The sequence below is a fragment of the Lepeophtheirus salmonis genome, chromosome 9, assembly GCF_016086655.4.
Source record: "Lepeophtheirus salmonis chromosome 9, UVic_Lsal_1.4, whole genome shotgun sequence".
Classification (NCBI taxonomy): domain Eukaryota; kingdom Metazoa; phylum Arthropoda; class Copepoda; order Siphonostomatoida; family Caligidae; genus Lepeophtheirus; species Lepeophtheirus salmonis.
In genome coordinates this window covers 8,741,809-8,767,380 of record NC_052139.2, presented here as the reverse complement: position 1 = coordinate 8,767,380, position 25,572 = coordinate 8,741,809, and positions in this window count along the sequence as shown.

Below are 25,572 nucleotides of genomic sequence, written 5' to 3'. Positions count from 1 at the left end.
CAGGAAATAAACATATTAACCCTTAAATGTTTATTTTTTGACTGAAAATAGTTTTATCAAGTGAAAAACGTTTCATAAAAGCAACATAACGAGGAAAAAAAATAGTAGTAATTATGTTTGATTGAGAACTCGAGTTCAGTCCAATACCTCTAGTTGGTTCTTTAAGAAGATAAAATTGATCCTTCATGACGTAATTGAGGGTATTTTTTCTTTCCTTTTTTTTATAATTTTATTATGTAATATAATAAATTATATAACTAAATAAAAATATAGTGTTTGTTTTATAATGCATTTTAGTGAAAAAATGAATATATTCAGTATTCTTAATATATACCTCATATATCTTAATTGGACTGACAGTCCTAAGGACTGATATGACTCGTCTTAAGACTAGACTAGACCGAATAAATAAGGACAAACACAACACTATTACATCCATTGGCTGGATTTATGAATAAATCTATCGGTCCTAATGACTCTAAGTACTTTGGACCCAAGTACTTAGAGTAATTAGGACCCATAGAACCGGTAATAAGACTGTACTAGACCAAATAAGTCAGGGCCGACACAACACTAGTCACGATCCTGGGCTGAGACATACGAAAATTGATTTGGAAAAGAGACTTGACTTAGATTTGAACTTTGAATTTGTTACACTTCTTTCTTTTATTCAACCAATAGATTTCTACTCGTAAAACTCACCACTTGTTGCCCTGAAAGTCATTCTTTAAATAACTCAAATATCCCTATAGAATCCAAAAAATTATAATGGCTTATTTAGGTATCAGCTGTTGATTTATCTACAGTTGTCCCTTATTAATAATATTCGGAACGATATTGATTTTGTTGAATTCGAATTATATCTTGTTAAACATCAAACATATTAAATAGAAAATAGAGCATCATTTGCAAAGAGTCACGTAAAGTAATGCAAATAGGGTACCATCTACATTGACAAATAAATTTGGATATTTCTTTCATATTGATTAGTAATTAATAGTGTTGAAGTCGAATATATCTCAAACTAAAATAAAACTCCACATTACGAAAGCTGACAATTTTCGCAAAAATATTCGAACCCGTCGAAAATATTTAAAGTGAAAATTCAATTTTACTTTATCTCAAATAATGATTTAAACTCAAAATATTTAATTAATGGTTAGTCAAATTTCTAGTATCACTGCTCAAAAGGACAGTAAACTACTACAAACAGAAGTTGATATTTTCAAACAGTAACTCAAAACTCGAACTCCAAAATGTATACACGAATCCAACACTAATAATTATTAAATGTACTGTTGGAAAAAGAACCCTTTATGTCTGGATGTAACAAAAGGCAACTGCACATGTTCTGATATGAAGCACGCAGATGCTAACACACTATGTATATATATTTATTTAAATAAATAAATTACGGACTTCACAAGCCCAAATTTAACTTTCATAAATAGAGTTTTGATGAGCGAGTCTAATTGGAGATTGATTTGATTAAATATGTACTTGTAGATAAATAGAACACTCTATATACTTAGATATATGAATGTATTTAAAACATGGGCTACTAAGTACCAGCCCTAACAAAAAAATACACATTCTTTTTTCTTTCAAATTTTTTTTGATAGAAGAAGGATTTTTTTATTCACTTTGTGGACCAGTGTCCCCTTACACCTTTTCAAGCCATTCCTTCGCTTGAACAGTATTATTTGTCATCAAAAAGCAGTCTAAAATTAAAAGAGGATGATTTTTTTTGATCCATCGTTTTAGAAAAGAACAAAAGTAGCATATCACTTAGCACAATTAATCACAAACTAAAGAATAGATTGTCATTAAATTTTGACAGCTGCCTTTTGAAAGTTGGTACTAAGGCAAAATGAGTTGAATTTAAACAAAAATAAAGCCATCTATCTGTGAAGCCTAGAACTTTTGAACCCATGTGTTATGTATAGTACGCATTGCTCTTCGGGTACCCGGAACTATAGTGACACTGGGACAAAAGAGCAAAAAAACAAACAGCTCTATAATAAATTGATATAGCGGCCTCTGCTTCCAACACGATTACGTCATAAAAAACAGCCGATCAATGATGTAACCTCCTAAATTTAGGAACATCATTACTGGTGTTATCAGAATACTACTATTTTTGTATCAGTTCTAATACCAAAATAGGTATTGAAAAGTTATAAGTATATAATTAATTTAATGACTACGTAAGTACTTTTTCGACTGAACATTTACAACAAAATATGTGGTTAAAAAGAATTAATGTCCATTACTGGAGTGTCCCCAGGATTTTTGCTAGAAGTGGGGCACTGGTTCTGGAACCATATGGTCCAAGAAGCATTTTTATAGTTATCACAAAAACAAACAAAAAAATTGTCCGAAAAATCATAAATGTCATCATTTTCTAAAATAAACAATTTATCTTATTTTTAAATAAAACATTGTTTGTTCCAATTTAGTCTTTTGGGAAAAATTTTAACAAAAAATAATTTTGATTATTCAAAGAAGAATGATTTGACATTTAAAAAAAAACATCAGAGTCAAAAATGTCAATATAGCTCAACGGCCCAGCCCCTTCACACTAGAAAATACAACATAGCTCAATGTATCACATGCATGGGAGAAATTATTCCTTTGAGCTCAATGCGCATAGGCTTGCGTCTCTGTCGTTTCGAAAAAAAAAAGATACTTAATTTATATGGACTTCAAAGACAATTCCTAGCTCAGATGGAGTAAATGTAATACTATAATGTTTACTTATACTTAATTAATGCAGCTCCATCTAACAATTGAAATAAAAAAAAAAAAAAAGGTAATGTTAAGTACTGATTCTAATACTAATTTAGTATAGTGCCGTTTCAAATGTGTCAGTATATGGGACCTCTACAGTATCGACTTAAATTTATGTACAAAAATCAAGACCCTGTCCTCATGAGTTTCATAATTGTAAATTGCTTATATTACTTTTAATTACCTCCGCCAACGAAGTTGAACGGGAGGTATGTTTTTACCCCTGTATGTTAATGTTAGTCACCAGGATTACGGTAAAATTTAGACATTGATTTATTGATTATAATTTGTAAGATAATTATTTAAGGTCACAGTAAGGGTTTTGTGTGAGAAAAAAAAAATATCTCGTATCTCCGCCAACGAAGTTGAACAGAAGGAATGATATTGCATCTGTTTATTTGTTAGTCACAAGAAATGCTGCAAGGATTAGGAATCGATTTTGTTCAAACTTTGTATGAAGATTATATATATGGTCACAGTAAGATCCCATTAAATTTTGAGATGCGAAGGTCAAAAGTCAAGGTCACAAAATCCTAAAAAATGCATAATCGACCATAACTTTAGAAAAAATTAAAATAACTAAATTTTATTTTAGGTGGAGGTTTTGCCAAGTTATTTTATGTGTTATGAGGGGGGAAAAATCGGAATACCGATACCAATTTTATTAAAAGAACCAGTACCAAAATATTGTTATCATGACATGACTTGTAATAAGTATACATATAACTCTCTATTACTTAAATACATACATGTACTTAAGTGTCTTTGCGTGTGTATCGTACAGGTGTTGGAGTGAGGATAGGGGGATGGAGGGGTTTTTATAAGTAGTATTCGTTTTTTTTCTTTAATAATACATCACAGAAATAGGATATCATATTACAAAACATTTTTTTATGAAAAAGTTGTATCATTATTCAATAAGAAGAAAAATAATGAAGACGACACACTCTTGTTAAAAAAAAACAGTCATGATTCGGAAAAAATTTCCTTAACGAGCTATCCTAATATTATTGAGTCACATGATCTACGTCTAAAAACTTGTTGTTTTGACATATCTACAAGTATATTTATATATAAGGAATATGTACTCTAGCGATATGTATTTAAAAATAAACCTGGTTGTATTGGTCCAACAACAGCGCTGGGATGTCATTTCAAGTAGGAAGTAGGGGGTGGGAGCCAAATTATATAATAGTGACGTCGTCAGCATCGTCTGCAGAATACTTTTATTTGTGGGGAGGGGGGGTGGGGGTTGCTGGGTCAGTTTTTTTTAAAGAATTTTAACTCTACAGTTTTTTTGTTTTTATAAATGCCAAATTCAACAAACTATTTCTTTGGAAGAGACTATAAACTATTTTTTTTTTAAATTAAGGTGAATTGATTTATTTTCTAAAATTATGATAGACAAGAGGATTTTTTATAACTATCAAAGTTCTGCCAAAAGTTTGGGTAGGCATGACACCTTAGCCCCTATTGTATTGGCACCACTAGTTCTTAGTATGAGGCTTAACGTTGGTTTGTTCACATGCTCAGTCCTCTCCCATGCTGTCCAGTTCCGTCCCTATTATTGATCCTCGAAAAAAGTTCACCACTCTTATAGAAAAGTACGTTAGTATACCCAAAGTGTATGACCGTTGTTTAATTGTAAGTATTTGTTAACAAAAAGATAGAGATTGACGTCGTATTGTGGTAACATAATATAACTCCTTAAATGATTATTTAACATATTTATTATTTGTAAATTCAAATTTAAAATTGTATTTGGGCACAAAAAAAAAAAATATCAAAACAGAATACCCTTTTTCATTTATTTATGTTATGCTCCTAAACTAAATACTCTCTAAACATATTGTGAATAATATATTTATACTTGTTTGTTCATACTTCATTGAATAACTCGTTTATCCAAGATTTAATCATCTTATATGCACGAAAAAAACTTGTCATTATTATTCATTCATACAATTGATTGATGATGACTTTATATTAGAATGCAATTGATATCAGATGGTTTTTACGTCCTAGGTGGACCTGTCCCTTAGATTTAGAATGGGGTGTCAAAATTTTGGGATCGATACAGGTGTGCGCCTCTAAAACTGAACACTCCTTTAAATTTTACGCCAAGTACATATTTATGATTTTATTGAGTTGAAACTGGTTTATACTTCGAGGCAAGGGTCTTGACTAGTTATAAACAAAACTCCTGCAAAATCTAAATAGCAACAATGAAACAACAGCCGATAATATGGAGATAAGTCGAGTCACAATTTTGAAACTTTCTGTGCGTGGAAAAACTCCCACTGAAATTGCCAAGGTTCTGAACTGCAGCCGCACCACCGTTTACAGCCTGAGGCGACCACAAGATCTAAGTCAAGGCTTCGAAGGTCGGACGAAATGGTTGCTGCCATGAAAAAGTCTGTCGATGGCAAGATAGGTAAGGTCACCGTCTGTCGCCTCTCCAGGGAGTTCAACGTTAGCAGAAGGACCATGGACCTGCCACTTAAGAAAAATCTTGGTCATAAGATCTACAAGAGAACCCCTCGTCATCCTGTAGACAAGGGAAAATCCTAAAATTTAAAGGAGTGTTTAGTTTTAGACGCACACACCTGTATAAAGCCCACTAGGTTAATGCGTACTCCAATTTTCTTATCCTTAAATCTTTAGAATTTTTATTTATTTCGAAGGAGAAAAATGTTACTGCTACGTTTTTAAAAATCACTTTAAATCGAAGATTTTCATTTGAGCTTCAATCAAAACTTTTGAATTGTTGACAAGAAATTGTGAATTTTTTTATTCAAACTAACTAATTGATCATTTTTGATGATGATTATTACAAGTTACAGTTCTGAAAAAAAAAAAATCTTTCGAAAAGACGTGGAGGTGGCTTTGGCACATTTCCATGGCTCAATATGCTTGGAGTACTTTCTCATTCTTTGTTGGATAATCCATTGGTTATATATTTACAACTATAATGAGCAGAAAACCTCTTTGTAAAATTAAATTGAGTCATGTTGTTCCAAAATTATGGTTGCATTTGTAATTAATGTTCGGTGTTTTCTTTACTTTGAAATTTCAAAATATAGTGGTCTCTTACTGTGACCATGTATGATCATAGTACCAAGTTTGCTCAAAATCGATCCATAACTTTTGCCGTAATCCTGGTGTATAACAAAAAAAGAAGCAAAAAAATAACCTCCATTCAACTTCGTTGTGGGAGGTAATTATATCTATGAAGTTTTTGAACTAAAAAATTGTCAAAGTGCTCCAATCGAGGATTCAAAAAAACAATGTATCAAATATGATACGTATGTTGTTAATATAAGGCTAAAGAAATTTTTAACGTAATAATAGAAGACAGTAAAATGAACTGTTATTATACTTAATCTGTTGTAATAAAACTGAAAGCTTTTTTATGTATTTCTATTTCTCAAAATTCTCTGTATCAAAATACATAATGAGGATTGAAGGATCTCGGATAAGGGATCCATAATCTTTCAAAAACATACATAACATGTAAACATACTTATTGAGTATTTTAAAATATACGAAAACATATTGTAAATTAGTCAACGTGTATGAACCAACTAAACAGTTTATATATATATATATAAAAGGGACTTTGAAAAGTCCCTGTTAAGTCCGAAAAATGGCACTACTGGCGTGTATTGAGGCTATTTTAAGTTGTTGTTGTTTTTTTCTTGGCCAGTAGACATATCTATATTTCAAATTTTATAAAATCAAAGCATCAAAAACAAGAAAAAAATAAATATTTAATGAGAGTTGGACGGCAAAATAAGGATATATTTAACTAGAATCCCATAAACAGACGCATACTTATAGTAAATTGTCAAAAGAAAAAAGAAATGAAGTTACATAACGCTATAATAACCGTACAACAAAAATATAGAAGCTATAGACAGGCTAAACATATCTCTAAGGAAATATTATTGTTGAAATAAAAGTAGGTAAAAACATTATATCCTTTTTAAAACATTTTTTTGTAGCTTCACAACAGAACATACTCCAGAAAGGTTATTGTCCGAGGAGCTCTGCTTTGCGTATAAAATCTGGTGTACCTTTATGATAATGTAGTTTATATGTATTTCTTCATTTCCAATGTAAGAGGCTATAAAATGGTTTCTCTTCAAATTATAAAAGTTGTGATGTTCGAGTAGAAGATTTCCAACGGTTTTGTACAAAGGTTCAAGTGTGGTACAATCAAATAAAAAATGGTCGCTTGATTCATCATCGATTCGACAGAATGAACACTTTCGTTTTTCTCCGATAAAAAATTTGGCTTTTACCTCTAGAGTACCAGAAGGAATCCTTTACTTAAGCCTGGAGGCAAAAGCGAACTTTTGAGGACTTTCTTGACGGGGAGGTTAATTTTCCTTCGATCTAAATAGCTGATGAAAGGATTGAATATTGGTATCTCATTGTTTTTCCTCAGTGCAGAAGCAGCCATAGAGGTTAATTGGAAACGATAAGGTACCGCAGGTCTCAGAACCTATACAAACTTCTCGAAAATTACTTCGAAGCGTTTTAAAGCCATTTTGTTAATTAGTTTACTTGAGCCATAAGTTTTGGCAACAAAATCGACACCAATGGTTGCAACTCCAACGTCGTGAATTGAATTTTTTATGGTTATTTTTATTTAGAATCATCATTTGGAAGAACACTCAACAACTTTAAGTCAGATCGGTCTATATCTTTTGGTTTGGCATTCGTTTGAATTGAAGAATCGGCAGGAAAGATTATGGAAACTGTCCTTTGGATTCAAAAGGAAGAATACTCATCGACTATCTAGAAAAGTGGTAAAACTATTACAAAGAAACGACATCATATTAGTGCTACGTGTGCCATGGCATCTTGTCCATCACCAGCTAATACATCTTATAACCATTTTCGAAAGGATCCTGCATTCCTGAAATTGGGTGAAGGCCTGCAAAGGAAAAGACAAGTTCGTTCCAAAAAAATATCGTATCTGCAGCAATCATTTCAGCCAAGACTGCTATGTAATGAGTTACTTGGACTATTATGACGAAAGTTGCTCAAAAAAGGATCTGTTCCATCTTCAAATTTAAAGATCTCCAGCATTTCAAGCTTAACCAAACCTTCTGAGCGAGTAAAAAGATCTTGGAAAAAGGGATCTATGGCGTCTTTATCTAAAAAAGATAATATCCGATTGGAATCTTCTTCGAGATCCACTTTACCTATTCGCTCTACTCAAAAAATTCAAAAAACTAAAAGTGCAGGTTTATACGGCGATCAAACCCCCGCCACCTCTGAAAGTGGTCGCAGAAATCGGGGAAAGTCACCATAAAGCTGGACAGATAAATAGAGCATTGTATCCTTAGACTATCCCTTATAAGTATCCCTTACCACATATGCATGATTTATCTGTCCAGCTTTATGGGGCAGTTATTTTTAGTAAAAATGACTTATGTAGTGCGTATTATAGTATCCCAGTAAAAGAAGGGCATAAAACTGCAATTATAACCCCATTTGGCCTTTTTGAGTTTATTCGTAATGCTCGTGCATCATTTCAACGTTTTATGAACAAAATACTAAGTCAACTAAGCTTCGTTTTCATTTATTTAGATGATATATTGACTTTCAGTGACTCAGAAGAACAACACAAAGAACATTTATCCAAAGTTATAGAAATTCTATCTGAATTCAAACTTCGAATTGCTCCAAAGAAATTTGAATTTTTTGTCTAATCTATCGAATTTTCAAATGTGTTTATTTCTGCTAATGGAATTCGTCCAGTCATATGGGTCCAGTGAAAATATTATCTCGGAATTTAAGTACATTTTATGTGGAATTGCCATCAGTTAAAAAGGACACTATTTCTATTGAGCGTCTTAAACCCGCGATTATTAAAGAAACTTGTAGTCTGAAGCGATCACCCGCAATTATTGGAAGTATTTCAGTCCGAACGAGACGTCTCTTTCCGACTCTACCGGATCCTAAACAACCTCTCGAAGCGGAAGACGAATCCAATTTTCTAAAAATGCAAATTATGATTACTTTTAATTTCCTAATGCTCCGCTTATCTTAGGGGGAGCTATTGTGGTGTCGCCCGGAAGAATAATTATATAATTTAAAAAAACGTACAAACAAAGTCAAGTATATAATATTAATTGAACAATGTTGAAATGAAAAGTAAGATAAAAAAGAAAATATGTTTATGTGTTGTTAAAGCAAAAATCTATAACTTAAATACCTCCTTACTTTAACTCATAGATCCATCCAACTATTGAACCTTTATTCGCAGTGAAGCATCTAGGTTCGAGTGAAATGATCCCTAAAGTTATAAAAATTTCTCAAGTTCAAGTCAGTGTTGGTGTTGAATGTGAGATATTCTCCAAGAAAGAAGAAACACTAGCCGTGAAAGAAAAAATTCACACACAGCAGGAAGAGCTAAAGTTGTCAAAAATGGAGACTTCAAATCTGAAGAAAGGGGTTAATCTTTTGCAGTCTAAAAAATAAATAAAAAAATTCCCTCTGATACTTTCTTAAACTAACTCAAACTCCAGGTCAAGTCAAAAGAATCCTCAGCCCACAAAAGAAACGTTTTTATTATGATAGGGAGGATGTTCCAAAAGCTTAAGTTCTAAAGACGATGAACTGTAAAACTTTTGAATACTTGAGAAGAAGTCAAACAATCCAGATGCCAAGTCGCCAAACTGTTGATAGGTGGACCGAAGGTTTTAATGTTGTCCCTGGAATTTAGAAAGACTGCTTACGAATTCTTGACAAAATTTCCCTTAATTTTAAAAATGAAGAAGACTGCTTTGGAGCTCTCTCTTGTGACGTGGTTGATGTAAAGAACCGGTTCGAAATTGAAACTCAAACTCAAACTATATATAGTGGATGTAGGAAAGTCTAGCTGCAATGGTCCGAGGTCAGTTTCCTTTTCCAAACCCACATGATCCAAGTAGGCCAATTTTTGAATTTCGGGATATCCCACATTTGATTAAACTAGGCAAAACCACCTTCTTGACATGGGATATATCATTCCCAATTGTAACAGAAAATCAATGAGGTTCGGAAAAGAACATTTTGAAGAACTCGTATATATTGATTTCGGTGAATTTAAAGTTGCTTGGAAATTGACTGAAAATCATATTGATTGCAAAAGGATTGCTTGCCAACGGGTTAGGCTAGCTTGTCAAATATTCTCCAAGACAACTGCAAAAGATTTCATTTACATTTTCGGGGAGAAAAATGAAGAGGCCGAAATGGCTGAAAGACTTTACTATGGTTTAATCGGTGGTTTGATATCATGAATTCCCAAATCCCTGTGATTTCTAAAAATCCTCTTAAGGGAGGGTTTGGTTTACACATTGAAGAGCAACTGGTAATCCTGGATGATATGTTGGATTTTATTAACTCCATGCAGCCTGGTGATCCACCTCTACCTAAAAGTACAGTGGATGATAATAAAGGGTTTGAGCACTAAATTGAAGAGCAAAATGCTAACTCGTAGCTTAAAGCAGCTTACACAATTAACAAATTAATAAAATATTGGTAGCTTAAACCAGTTATACCATTATTTATTTAAATTAGTTCATACATATGATTTTGAGTTTAAAGTCATACGCCTAACGAACTTGATCTCTGTATAAAATGGTGTCCCATATTTGTTATTGTAGATGTTTACATTTTAAATTAGTGAGTTGTCTTCATACGAATTGTTTATACTCATTTTATAAGTAGCAAATCTTACATTTTCAGTTAGATTCCTTGTAGTCTTAGAGCAAAATACAAGTCGGGCTAGCGTTTTCCACTCATATGTGACGTCATTAAAATGGGCTCGCTTACTTTTGTCAAATTATAAAAGTCGTGAGCGACACACCTTTATAACACAGGACCCTATCCGAGCCAAAAAAATTAAAAAAAACTATTTTTATCACTTGATATAAGTATTGAGTAAAAAGAGAGGATTTTTCGGTGAGGTATTATATAAGCAAAATACTTTTGCCAACACCTAATTACTAATACCAATATTGAGTACATGGCTATGTATATTAAATAATTCTGTTATTAAGAAAGTTGTATTTTATTCCCGCAAGATGGTGTCACTCTTGATCCTTTTGTAAACAAACTGACACTCATTTTGATAATTATATTTTCTAGAAAATTGATTAGGTAATTATTATAAGTAACTACAGTAGATTCAACAAAAGTATATAGGTACTTAAATAAGTAAGTGTTGATGATAAAGCATGTTTTACTGCATAACTACTTTGATTACTTTGTTTTCGTGAACATTAATTTATGTATAATTTAAAAAGAATTTCTCTCCATTTTTTGTATGAATTATTCATAAGTTCTTATCAATAATTCATTTTCAATGGGCGTACCCTCATTTAACTAAAAAGGTATAAATACTTAGATGGGAGGATCGTGGATATGCAAAAAAAAAAAGATATTCTTCATTCTGGGAATGAGAGTTATGATACTAATAATAATATTTATATACCAAGAAAAATGGTCTACATATAGAAGTAAAGTCAAGAAACTCAAACAAAATTGATTTGACTTTACAACCTCCTAAGGATTTGTATGAATAAATAAATATTTTTAAATAATGTATATCCTATTAACATAATAATAGTGTATACTAGTTGTTTAAAATGATATATCCTATGTGAGTATGTCAGGTCATAAATATTTTTATGAGGGTCTTAAATTATGATAATATCCCCCTCTAAAAAAATACATGAATCATAATTCAATATATTTATGAAGTTTAATTCTCACTTTGAGAAGTTTGCATCTCATAAATTCATTCCTGACAATGTTTGAAATCTCATATCTGAAAATTAGTTTTGTTTTCTTTTTGGGTCCATTCTAAAATAGAGAATTTTATAGATGACTTTTAATGACCTCATACATATGTAAATTTCACAATTTTTTTTTTATTGCAAGAAATATCTTTCAACGAAAGATCGTTTCACTTATTACTATAATAAAAACCAATATTTTGTGTTTGTTTTGAGAGGACCTCAAAGATATTTGAAACTAGTTTCATACTCCTAATAGTATATATTTTACGTTTCATGGTATGTAGCTTTTTATAATCTACAGTTTTTAAGGAAAATAGGACTTTACCTTGATTCTGAAGTTCTTTTTTGCTAGCTTAATTTATCCTTGAATTTTCCTTTTCATTTGAAAAAAATATGACAAATCAGTGTGAAATCAGGATTTTCTTAAAAACTGCGGTTTTTTTTTTAATGTCCATATCACTCTAGACTAGCTTTAGAAGTTGTGGGACCTCAAACAAAACATTAACATACGGTTTTTATCACCATGTTATTACACAAATTAAATTATATATTAAAGTTATTATAACATTTTATCTTCTACCACGGCGTTACCTTGCTAGCACAATAATGGTTTGTTGTCAGCTGCCGAGTCACTTGAAACGTGATGGTTACTTTGTAATTAATTAATTGACGTAATCGTCAGTATTGTAATACTGACGACTACGTTTCCAAAAAGAACAGGAATACAATTTCTTGTTTAGCCTTCGTAGTTGTCGTATATTTATATAGATATATACATATAAAGGCAATTTCCTTATTTCTACTAACAAATTTTGGCTATCCTATAAAGTACAAATTTATAGCTATACTTTTAATATAATATTACAAAGCAATATTATAGATCATTAATAGGACTAATGATAGTGTGGTAGTATTTAAGAGTATATATCTGTTTGTTAGATTGAGATATTTGGCTATCTACTAGATAATTTCGGGTTTTTTTATTTTTTTGTTTATTTTTGGGAGAAAAATTGTATGATACTATAAAATTAACGACGAACAAATGTCATAAGATTTAAATCTGTTATCTTCAGCATTAATTTTATACCCTTATTAGTCAGTAGAATATTTTTCTATGAATATAAGTTTGAATAAATTCAAAAAGGACAACCCCATTTTGAATCATAATTTTTCTAAAACTATTCTATAACGTAGGACCGGAAATAAGAGTTTGATTGTGCCTCAGTTCATTGACAAAAGATTAGAAAAATCTTACCCTAATCCCGTTGTTACTTTTATTGTATCTTCTTTTAATGAGATGAGAGCGCACGCAGATCCCCACTATCAGAAATGACGCTCTCTAGTTATGCATATTTGGTATGATGGAGGAGATCAAACCCATAGGAAGTGCAGCCCTCACCCTGATGAACCGCCTTAATGATCACGGCTTCCCTCGTAGCAGTTAAATATTTTTACATCTTCTTATATTTTGTATCTTTCAACCTTTTCCTACAAATAAAAACAGAAAAAAGACCCCAAATCAGCTAATTCTTTCAAACTATGCAAGTATTATTTAGTAATAAGTAAATTTAATTTGAAAGTGCTCTCATATTGGGACCAAAAGTATCATAAAGCAAATAAAGTCTTTAAACTATAGCTAAAATTATTGGGTGTCTTACTCCTCCCACAATTTTCGTATATCTTGACCATTTTTATAGTTTTAAGTCAGCTTTTAAGTAAGAAAAATTAGTCAGTCACATATCAATTTATTCATTCGTTGCAAAATTTTAGAATATGGACTTATATTCTATTTTCCCCAAATAGCAAGAAAATGTAAATTTAATTTAAAAATTTACTTTGTTTTTATGGAAAAAAAAAAAAAAAAAACGCCTACGGTTTTCAATTGTTTTTACGCTAAATGAGTTTACTTGAAGCGTAAATAGTTAAGAATTGAATATGGAGTTTAAAAGATTTTTGGAAAATTAATGTTTTGTTGGCTTGTTTTATTATTCCTTAATCTAATTTGATTCAGTTTTAAGGAATAAGAGTCTATGAACGTATGACCTTTTCTTAGACTCAGACAAATACTTTGTAACTGACAAACGACTATTATTTTAAGCCATGTGTATTGCATTTTTTTTTTTTTTTGGTTTGCTGTTGTTGTTATTTTCTTCAGAGTTCTACCTGCTCTACTATTAAATACTATTACCCATGCATATACGAAAACGCTGGACTTATGAATGATTAATCATCGAGTTTTTTTTTCATCATCCAATTTTCTTTTGTTTCACATTTAAATTAATGGCTAAACAAAATGGTTTTTGGCCTTTTTATTAATGCTACACGATGCATTTATTTATAGTTGTATGTATTATGTGCGTACATTTAGATATGACATATTTTGATCAAAGCATTTGGTGATTATAAAGAATTATATGTATATCATCTAGTAGTACAGATAGTCAACAATAAACAGTAGATATACAGCAAATTTGTGGGCCATTAAACAAAAGCATACTAAAATGACTTTTCCCAAAATCAAGTGTGGATTACATTTGTATTCTTCCTTGAATTAACTAATGTCCATTTCTATCAACAAAATATTCTTTTTCATCCTTTGGGTGTGTCACAAAATTCGCTTTTTAAATTAGTGCAAATTGATCTTGAGAATAAAAGAATGGAAAATGGATATATTGTATTTGAAAGACCATATCGGACCTAATATAAATTTCATCAACCAAATAAACGTTGTAAACTTTAATTAAAACTTTTGAACATCTTGAGTCACCCCAGAAATTTGAATAAAATGCCTATAACGAACTAAAATACGACTATGAACTGTTGGGCTGTATTTGTAGAAAGTATAATTAAAAAAGAAATTGGGATTTTTCTCCTTGTCTTGAAGATTGTTTTTTTTGTTGACTCACCACATTTATAATCAAGCGCAGCATTTATCACTATTAGGAGTGTTGGGTTTCGGTCTTGAGATACTAGACTGGTCAGAACATTTTAAATAATGGGGCATGAGTGTTGTAAACAAAGTGACAGATAGTGGCCCTGTCTTGCAGCAATAATATTACTTCTCCCTGCATGATAATATTATAAATTGTAGGTGTATGTTACTACACTGTGAATTTTCTTATCGACATCTGCCATTTTTTTAACAAAAAGCTAAAGATTGGGAGAATATATTTATATTATGTTTGCTCTTGTTATTTTTGGTCCAGCTTAACCAGTCTCGTTGTAAAATTCCGTCTAGAAAAAATGGTCCTGATCCGGCCGACGTCATTTTTTTAGAAAAGAGATTTGAGGGAAAAAGTTCCTTGTTATGGAAAAATAAATTTCGGTCTAACAAAAATAATTTCACACCGAACAGGGCAAAAATTCGCACAAGACACATTATTACCTGTGTCCTCGCGGCAATAAAATAACAATTTGAGTCATATATGTATTTGCATATTTGTAAGGATTTCTATATATTTTTTTCCTTTGATAGACTCTGGAAGGGGAAAGGAGGGATTATCAACATGTTAAAGTGCATTCCTTGGCAGTTCTCAACCATAAAAACGTTTCATTTTATTATTTTTGTAAAATATTTTTTATTTATAATATATATTTTGACCCCATAAATTAATTCCTTATATGATTTTTGTGATAAAAGTTTAATCCTATTAAAAGGATATAATTTATAAAGTCCAAATTTAATCCGAGGAAAACTTTATTATGATGAAGGAAAAATGTATTTGTTCATTTTATAAGTATATTTTTTATTAATACAATATGAGAGCTTGAGTCTTAATCTTGATTATGTCATGGAAGACAAACAGAATATTCATAATAGGTACGACACATAACAAAAAATATTAAGTAAAATATATTAAATGTACAAAAATTACTGCGAGTCTAAGATGAAAATTTCTCATCCGGACAATGAAAGACTCCCACTTTTAGTTCAAAGATGATTTCATTTTTATACATAATATCCCTGGACTTCCACAGACTTGATTCATTGCCTCTCCTACATCAGTATTCCTTCCCAGAAGTGAGAGTCTGGAAGGCTGTAAAAATATTCCTCTACAGCCCTCTTCTTCACTGAATTCAAAATGCTTGCCAGAAACAGATATCTCTATGTGTCAGATGGAAGTCTTAAAGTGTCATCTCAGGAAAATAGAGAAATGGATGGGCAAATCATATTCCAATCTTGCAGTTTTCTCATTGCCAACCCACTCTAGTGTGTAGGTACGTTGTGTAAGTATGTGTTTTATCTCTGTAGGGTTAAAATTTTGACAAAAATCAAAGACAAAACACTATAACAAATGTAAATCAAAAACTAAGATCATGGTTTACTCTTCCTTTGTAATTAACAAAATAATTTTCTTATGCTATTTCATAGCTTCTAAATTATGTATTGTAATTACTTCAGCTTATGAGATAGCACCAATCAAACATTCATCAAAATGATATTTTCTTTATCTTTAATACCTTAAAAATCAAAGTTGGATTGAGTTGCAGATCCAAAATTTCATTTCTAAGCTGATCTAATATGAATAATACCATAAATTAAATTTGAGTCAAATCTGTTTTCTTTTGAAAATTTCTCATGAAATGACCAATGACACCATGTACATATATATAAATACGTAATACAATATTTAATGTGTCAATGCTATAAAGTGATAATTTCAAGCCTTTTGAGTTTGCACGGAGAGTTGTCATTATCTCACAATGAAGGAAACATCGACACAAACCTGACTTGTACTTTTTCTAGAGACTTCATCTGAAAGTTTAAAGAAGGATTCCAAATCTCAGATCTGTACATTAAGATTGAAATACATCAAGTTTGTAAAGTTTCACAATCAAGGAAGGGTTACGTGTTTCAAAGCTGGATTTAATTATTCCCAATTTCCGATTGATCTTCCTTAATAGGCTTCTTTCTTTTAAATTTACAAATTACATACTATTTTATAAATTATACACTCTACATATATCATTGAATAAGGGATCTTGTTATTTTTTTGGGTCATAGATATAGTGTATGTTGTAATGTTGAATATTTTGTTAGTTTATGTAACATTTAAAAAAAGGGATAGAAAAATTATTACTAATGAAACAAACAAAAAACAACGAGTAGCCTCATATTTTTATCAAATATACAAAAGTAACAAAGGTTTCAGATTTTATGTTTCGTTTTCCATTTGCCCAGTTACTCAAACGATAAGTTTTCCATTCACATCGAACCCCTCCAGCACTCCGTAGGATCTTATGATAATTGTATGCAAAAAAAACGTGTTAAGCCCGGGACTTTTCAGCACATGTGTCATATATGCCTCTTAAATCTTAGATCCCAAAAAATTTAAATTCCTAAGGCTAAGTGATCATCTACTACTTGGATGGATGAGCTTTATTTTATTTTTTATTTATTTATTATTATTATTTTTTTTTTTTTTTTTGAGAAAGGAATCAAGACAGGTTTATATAGATTAATAGGAATTAGCCAGGTAACACTGCTGTTAAGAAATTTAGTATATTGATATAATTTAGGAATTTGAATATGGAAGATACTGTTTATCTCTGTCTCTCTATCTGCTTGTTGTCAAGAAACAAAATGATAGGTACATGCACTTATCTGTTGTGAGTGCTACATACTCATCTTTATGGGTGGTCCTAGTTCTCTGTGTGTTTTTATTTTTCAAGAACTTGATTGATGAGAAAAGTCACGACTTTTTCATACTTTTACAGGGCTTTAAACGTATTTTGGATGGGTTGCTGTATTATTTTTTTTCATTCTTCTTCAACTAAATCATTAAGAAAATGTATGTATGTAGAAATAAATAAAACTACCCAGATGATGGTTGAATTTACTGTTGTTGTTTTTTACCTAGGAGTTAATTATGCCTCAGACATTAGTGGACTCACAAGTTGCTTGCTTTGTACATAGTAAGTAAGCAATGGTTAATTGGACTAATTGACTATTGTAATGAGTTTGTTGAACTTTTAAGTAATATAATTATTATTTTTCATTATGAAATGGAGCAAAATAAATGATGCAGGAATGATATTTTGATCTTCTTTTCTTTTCTTTTTTTGACATTTTCAAGGGCAGACCTGTGATGGGTAGAGTCCCCCTATTATCTGGCTAGACTAACTTGAAGGATAAAATAGTTTTTGACATATCATGTATGTAGGTAGGAATTATGTTGTGGCCATCCTTATTTAGAACTGAATGATGTTAATGTTTGGTCCTTGATGACATCACTCAACTTTATTTCTCCAGTTTTTAATCAGTTGTATTACTGATAGTCCAAAGGAACGATCCCAGAGATAAGTAGGAGCTGGATCGAATAAATAAGGACAAACACACAAATAATGTAGATCACTTTAGAGAATATCAGAGGGTTTTTTCATCTTTTCGTCCTAGTGCTCATCCAGATTGATAGACATATTACGAAGAAACATTTTTTTTAACGAATTCTCCCTAGGACTGATAGGATTTGAACCACTTTGCTGAGTAAGGTTGTGTTTTTTTTTATCATTTTTTTGTGGTGTTCATCAAGATTACGATGGACTATATTTTCAAGGACTGGTAGAAATAAGACTGGACTGGACCAAATAAATAAGGACTGACTCAAGACAAGGCAGCAATAAATTATTAGTATTGTTGTTTTGGTCGGAAGAATCTGGGATCCCGATCTAGACCGAAATATTGCTCCAAATTGAAAGACCAAGCCGAAAAAAAATAGATCTCGAACCGAGTCTCAACCCTAATATTTGTTCATTTTGGAAAATTTCATTCAACCTTCAAAAGTAAAGGAGATCATAAATAATGCCTATACCTATGAAAATAACATGAAATATAAAAATGGATCCACTTAGAACTCGTGTTGTGTCCCCTCGAACAATTATCAAATCGTCTTGATTTTCATCACTAAAACTCGTCCTATGTTTTTAGTTTCGGTGCACCATCCCCAAGTGATTTGTTGATCAATCTGTATTTCTAATGAGGTTTTTTTCTTCTTTAATTTTGGTCTTCTCCAATAAATCGATTAAAGTGTATCTTTAACGACTCGACTCAACTTGACACAACATTACATAGAACAAACAGCCTTACTTAAATAACATAAAAATTTAAATTGTACATATTTACTTGTCAGTTGTCTATTTATTTGCATCTGTTTCCCTTAGCAGTGTCATGAGCATTTATTGGTTCATTTTTATTGTCTATTGTTAAGATGTGAAAAGTCCAAGAATGATTATTATAGAAGAATAATTCCATAGTTTGGGAAAATTAGTTCATAACTACCAATTGATTTTGGACCCTTTTTTATTTCTCTTTGGGGGAAAGGTCGCTATATACAATCGGGCGGTAGCAGAATGCAAAGGCGGGAGGGAGACATATGATTTTAGTTAATTAAGACCCTGGTTAATATCATCTGTCATTTATAAGATTTTTTGGCGGATAAAATGAATTACTGCAAAATAGGAGACCATTCTACATTTAAAATACCATCACTAAAGGGAAAATATTATAACTAAATATAAATTCATGTTTGTTTATTCCAATATGTATTTTTAAAACAATTGAGACCAAAGAAAGGTGAGAATGCTTATTTCACTGGGAGAAGTTAACACTAAGATGACTAATTTAATAATGAGTAAAAAATAAATATATATATATTTGTAAGTACCTTTTATGAAGAAATTTGGAAAACAGATATCCTCCCAAAATTCATTATTATCCATATTTATTTGATACTGCCAATACTCAGAAAATGGAGGTGTAAGTCTTAAAAAAACATAATTACCAAAGAATAAAATAGATTTTTTAATAATTTCGGTAAAAAAAAATGGAAAATGTTTTTGATCGACGATAAATTTCGTTTCAGAAAAGAGGGATCATGTACCACAAAGTTATAACCGAAAAAACTTGAATTCAAATGAACAAAGAAACGTATCAAAATAGAATGATACATTGTAAATATTTCGTAGTTTAAATCTATATTATAAAGCAATGTTTGTCGGTATGAATAAATGTGGTTGGGGAATTAGTAATTTTGTATTCTCCATACTTATTTTTAACTAAGTATATCTTGTTCATTATTGGTCTCATCGGATCATACGAAAAGGCTTTGCAAAGATGTAAGTATATAGTGCAACCGCTTTTCTGACAATATTGCGTTTGTTTGGTTTAGTCATGAATTATCGTGCGTCGAATATGGAGGTCTCAAAGGAAGAAATTCAGCATATTCTACGTTTTTACTACCTGAAAGGAAAAACGCGTCAAAAGCGACAGAGAAAATTTGCGATGTGTACTAGGTCGATACTCTTTCAGTTCGTGTTGTACATAGTAGTTAGAGCGATTTTTTCCACCGCTCAATTCTGCCATCTAATGTGAACAACACGACCGTTTGAAGCTAGTGATCAAACAGAAGCAACCAGCATTGGCCAGTAGGAGGTAAAAAGAACATCTTCAAGACAACGTAAGCACGCCATAAGTTCGGGAAGCCCGGATTAGAAGTTATTATGCATCCATCCTAGAGTCTGGAACTGGTGGCAAGTAACTACCACCTTTTCCTTGTGGGTACAAATTTGCACCAATAGGGGAAAAAATGATTGTCCGAGTTTTTTGTCAATAGGGACAAGGGCTTCTACGAGAAGGACATTAGGAAGTTAGATTCTCGTTGTAAACAAGTTATTGAACAGAACGGGACATGCTTGGTTTAAATTGGATGATTGAAATACTTTTTATAAAGCATTGAAATAAAGCGAAAAATATGAAATGACCTTTTACCCCACCTATTATAAATGTATGTACATAATTAGTAATTGTTGATCTAAGAAATAATAATATAGTCATATTAATGAAACTTCACAGGCGTTTTGCGCGTGGCATCGAGCGTATATAGATGATACACTGTATATAGCACTCCCTGATATATATCATATACATTTATTTTTTATCAACGATGTTGACAATCAAATCTCGCTAGTGTTTTGCATATAGCCTCGAGCGAATTTTTCAAAATGTATACAAATTTTGAACAAATTCATATGATTTATTTAGTGTGCGTAGTTATGTTTATTTGGGCTCTTCCATCCCTTGTTAGTGTCTCCCAGTGAGGCTGAGCGATATTTTGACTAATGATTATGTACAATTATTATGTTGAATGAACAATAGCAATACTTAGATTAAGGATGTTTCAATATGTACGTATATGATAACATGAGTATTCATATAATATGTATTGTCTAATCGTTTTTCATGGTCACTCAAGAGCATAAATAATTTCCTTAATGTCCATACTATAAATATAATGGAGGTTTAATTATTGTTATTCATTGATGTGCAGCATAGCTCATGAAGATTAAGTTTTCTAAGTTAAATTTGAGAGACAAAATGAACTCATCTGAAAATGATTATTTAGTGGAGTTTATGGTATTTCTTTTTTATTTTTGAAGAGAGAAAAAAAAATCTTGAGTAAACAAAAGTGAGGTCTTTTATTTGTTCGTGTTTTGCAAGTTGCGAACATTCCTCAATTTATTTTTATTTTCCTTTTCATTCTGTCATCTTGTCTTTAAAGAAGAAACTTAATCAGAGTTTAAATATTTACTTTTCTTTACATACTACTTTAAATCAAACAAAAAGAAAATTCACACATGAGGAATGGAAGGAAAAGTAAAAGTCTACCACAATGTGGTGTGTCCACACTCACACTCAAGAAACTTTGTAATGTCAATCATACTTAGAGTGGAGTACCAGAGACGGTTTTAGGGGGGACTTGCCCCATGACTCGCTATTGAGTGAAGGCCCTGCGGTGAATATAGGTATAAAAAAACGACCTAGAAAGTCATTTTTCAAATTCCCAATCTGAATAGGTTTTTCTATTTTCCAAAGATGCTATAATTATTATTCAAGCATTGACAAGGGAACATCTAAGTATTAAGTAATAAGTAGTGTGTGTGCTCATGAAAGACGTAGAGTAACGCAGAGGGTTTTCTGGGACCTCTAAGAAGAGTCTATTTTTTGGCTGGCCCTTTTTTTGGAGTTGACAAACTGAAGAATGAAATTTTCTTTTCCTTAGCAGTTGGCATTATTATTTGATTCCTGAGTAGTGAACTTATTTTTCTAAATAGATTCCTAACCTGTTTGGACATTTGTGTGTGCTCATAAAAGACGGAGAGTAACCTTGAGGATTGGTTGCAGGCTCATAATTGAAAGTTCTTGTTGAACTCAGAACAAAATTGAGGATCAACATAGGAGTAATCCTTGTTTATTTCCTTCTCCCCCACCTCCCTTGCCACAGCTGATTGTAGCAGATCTAATGAAACATCATGAAACCTAAGCTGCTCTCCTCTCAAACATTATTCAAATTGTCAGGGTTTCCATGCTGATTTTAGATTTATTTTATTAATATGCCCAAAATACATACAATTTTCATCATTAGTTTGAAATGTAGGTATTTATTGGAATTGGAGTAGAGTTGAGGATCGAATCGGAGTAATTACACCTTATATGTCCTTGCTAAACAAAGAGTAGGAATTGTGTTATGTCCCTTCCTCTCACGAGTGATTACAGCTGATCTAAAAAAACGGCATGATAGCGAAGCTACTCTCCTCTTAACATTCTTCAAATTTTCAAAATGTTTGTTTTTAAATGTTGATATATATATATATATTTTTTTTTTCTTCCGGTATTTTTCGTTAACTTGAACCTAAAGAAATACAGCGATACCGACATATTTAAGATGTACCAGAGTCGTCCGCAGGATATTATTTTGGGGGACTGAGTTTGTTGAATTTTTCCCAAAAATTTATTTTTTCAAATATTTTTATCAAAAAATAAATTTTTGGAAAAAAGTTTAAGATATTAAATTTTGGGAAAAAAATAGGTTTGGAATTTTTTTTTTTAATTTTTTAGAAAAAAAAATCCAATATTAAATTATCTAGTAATAGCAAAAATTTCTTAATTTGGTGGAAGGCTACAACCCTATCCCCTGCAAACGCCCCGATGAACTAAACTAAATTGATATTGGAATCGGTACTCCATGACATCATAAAAACGTAACTCCCAAATCCCTAACATGTCGTCACCTTTTTTGTATCACGCAACCTTTCTTCCTAAAGGAAATAGAAGAAAGGCTCAAAATCATTTAGAAGTAAGATAAATAAGTCGATTATTTTTTTAATCTATAAAAAGTGTCCAAAATGTGTTTTTTTTTTTTTTTTCAATGGTCTTTTTGAGCAAAAAAAGACAAAAAAATTAGCTCGATTTGATAACCCGCGTATAGTGCGTATCCTTTTCCTTACATTTTCATAAAAGAAAGATCAAAATTTTCTTTTTTATTCCCTGTTTTTGCTCTGTTAGGTTTTGTGTTTTTTATAGGTTAGAATAATGTACATGTGGTTCCAGTATAACGCAGTTTCAAATATTGCGTATTTTGCATAAAGCGGTGCTTAGAATTATTCTGACTCCTCGTATAGTGCGGTATATTCGCAGTTTTTATTTTATTATTATATATTATAAAAAGTTATATATTAAGTTAAAAAAAAAGATTTTTTTGAGTTCCTTCCTACAATGCCTACATATTCATATATTAAAAGTGTATAGTTTTGCATAGAGGGGATGAGGGATTGTCCTGTAAGTATTTAATTTGATACTTAGACTTAAAACTGTTGTTTATTATTTATTATACAAACTTGAACCAATTCAGCAAACTTTTTAATTACAATTCCGATTATTTCTACTTTAAAGTATTGAAATGATCAGATTCAAAATCAAGTAAATACCATGTTCAAATTAAATTTGTAATTTTTTAAACAAATATCCTGTCTGGCATACAATATTTAAAATAATCTGCGATAAGTAAAATGTTTTATTGTCCTTATTATAACTACAAAAACGAAGGAAAAATAGTAAACAGTGGACTTCGAAAAATAATCTATCCCATTTGACAGGTTTTAGTACTAAAAAAGTTCCCCTACAACGCGGATTTTTTTGTTCCCAAAAACTGCGATAAGCTAATCCGAATTAATTAATATAAAATTATCTTTAATGCCGTATTTTAATCCTTTTTGTCAAAAAAAAGAATTTATTTTGTCTCCTCCCAAACTTTCAACAAGATGTACAGCCTAAAAATGGGAAGTGAGAAATATGACATTTTTCATAGGTAATTTTCAAGGCATGTGACAACTTTTTTGGCGGCACTACCCGTAACCGAAATTTGAAAAAAGTTGAAAATCAACCCAGTCTAACGTACATATAGACAGAGAGAGAATATGTACTAAAAATAAAACACTAAGAGGAAAAAGGTTTGATAAGATGATGGATAGTTGACCTTGGGATTTATTGTATATTGTACATCATCTCTTGATGATGCACTCGGGTTTATTATTTCCACTTATTATTATTAGTATTTGAAGTTCTTTTTTCAAGAAAACTATTATTATTTTTTTATCTATAAATGATTTGTGATTAGATGACGCTTGTCATAAAAGAAGAACGAACATATATAAATATATATATATATGAGAGATAAGCCATAAGTATCAATGACTTACAATACAATAAAAAATAAAATAGAAAATAAAGTTAACAGACGCATCCTTTTGAAACAAGTCAACGACATACCCACACACACCAAAAAAGATGGCCGATAGATCTTACAATCTTGGAAGGAGGGAAGAAAATGAAATTGAAGGGGAGGGTAAAAAAGAACGAAAGAAAGAGAATATAAAAAAAATGATTAATCATCTTCTCCATCAATTTACCGAAAAATAATTAACCATAATTTGAAGAATCTTTTTATCTTATTTTTCGTGTGTAGGTAAAATCTTATATAAGTTTGAGACGAAGAAAAACATTTTACCATCATTTTGTCTCTTGTTTCACTCTAGCCAAGCAGAGAAGTCCGAGGGCTAGAGGGGCATATAAAGTGTACACACTCTGATGACATCATCATCAACGATTTGGATAATTTTTGGTTAGAGTGTTTATAATTACAAACAAACACTATTTCTGAAATTTTAGACTTATGTAAGCATTAGAGCCCGTTTGGAAATCTATCAAAGTTTATACCTTTTTCTAAGGATCTTCGAATTTCAGTGGGGCATAACTCCCTTAGACTAGACTGATTTAAAAAATGTTTACTTTAAATTACTCACAAGAGCAATTGCTTTAATTTGAGTTTTTTTTTAAAATAACATTTGTGCAAAAAATTACATGAAAACATTATTGCGAAATATTAAAAATGACGGCCCAGCCAAGCTTCAAGTTTATTATTGCAAATTTTTAGTAGGTAGTTTAACATACTCATACACTATACTATAAAAGTACGACATCTGTGCAAAAAAGTGGCCCACATTTTTTAATATATTGCCTAATTTTGAATAAATTTATCGAATAATTTTTCGATATCTTACATTTTTTCTTATAATATAACGTTACAATACTCTCAATACTGCCTCGCAAAAAAATATAACTGTAAAATTTCCAGTTTCTGGCATAACTTAGATATTCTTAGAGAGTTTGATTATTTAAAAATTATTTTGGAAAAATTAAATTTGGTATATGATATACCTATTGAAAAATTAGGTAGAAAAAAAATCGATATCTCAAAAAAAAAAAAAATCTAAAAGAATAAAGTTACAAAACTAACTCTGTTTGTAAGCATGAATAAATTTTAAGCCAATAACAATACCATTATTGGATTAGTAGTTGATACAATTTCAATAAATATTTCATCCTTATTATAGATTATTAAATATTTATTGTATTGCAAAGTACTTTATCTACAAAAAAAAAACCATTATTATTTGGTGTAATCTACTACGCAAATGTTAAGAGATCCGGGCGTCCGTAGGATTATATTCTATATCTTATATTATTGAGAGAGGGCTTGGTTTTGAAAATTAAAATTCAAAAATCCATAGCTATTCACGAAAAAAAATATTTTTTCGGGTAAAAAGTATCAAATATTTTGTTTTTTTTTCGAAGAAAAAGTTCAAACAT